Source organism: Mus caroli, chromosome 8 (assembly GCF_900094665.2).
Source record: "Mus caroli chromosome 8, CAROLI_EIJ_v1.1, whole genome shotgun sequence".
Classification (NCBI taxonomy): Eukaryota; Metazoa; Chordata; class Mammalia; order Rodentia; family Muridae; genus Mus; species Mus caroli.
Window position 1 is genome coordinate 8,163,171 of NC_034577.1, and position 1,049 is coordinate 8,164,219.

Below are 1,049 nucleotides of genomic sequence, written 5' to 3' on the forward strand. Positions count from 1 at the left end.
AAAAATATATATAAGTAAATGAATGACCCTCTTGATAGAATTGGTGGATCTAGGCATAAAAACAAACTGACTTCTATTTGTTCAAGGAGCTGGAAGACAGAAAGAATGTGCAGAGGCATAAGGTAATTAAATATGGCCAGAACCAAGTGTCTCAAGGTGAAGATTATGGTAATGAATGCATGATGAGGCCCTGTGGACAGACGGCCAGAGAGTAGGACATACAACACCCAAAGGGAGATAGATGCTCAGCACCCCCAAGTAGCTCAGTAAAAATGCACTCAAGTGCTGGGGAGGTTTACCCATCACTCATTACGGCAGACCTTCCCATCACATTGGTACCACAGTTACAGAAAATCAAGGAAGACACCCAAGGTACACGTAAGCACCTCCCCTCCACCACACAAAAGGAGAAGTTTGCTCTAATGGATACACTTGAAACTCGGTCCCTGATAACNAACCCCATGATTCTAGAATGCGCACACACCCTTGCCAGACGCTTGTGGAACACTTTGATAAAACAGCTCGTCCACTATAAACCATTGAGGAAGGCTCAGCCAACTTCAGCGACTAAATATGAACTGCAGTATCCATCCACANTGACAGGTAAGTCAGGACTCTAAGATCTGTGGGGACAGTTTGAAGACTCAGTTTGGTGAATGAAAACAGACTGTGGGGTAAGTGTTTGAGACAAGATTTCAGGTGGCCTGGATTGGCCTCAAACTTGCTCCATAGCTAAGGAGGACCTTTGACCTTCCATTTTCCTGCTTTCACCTTGGGAGTTCTGAGATACAGGTGTGATAGCTGATCTTGGCTGTCAACTTGACATGCCTGGGAAGAGGAAAATCTCTGTTGGTCTGTGGGCATGTCTCTGGAGGCATTTTTGTTTTAATTGCTATTTGACGTGTGTGTGTGTGTGTGTGTGTGTGTGTGTGTGTGTGTGCAGACCACTTCTGGGCAGGATGCATAAAGAAGGTAGCTGGTCAAGCAAGCCAGAGGCAGGAAGCCAGTCTTGCTCCATGGTCTCTGTTTCAGTTCCTGCCCCCATGTTC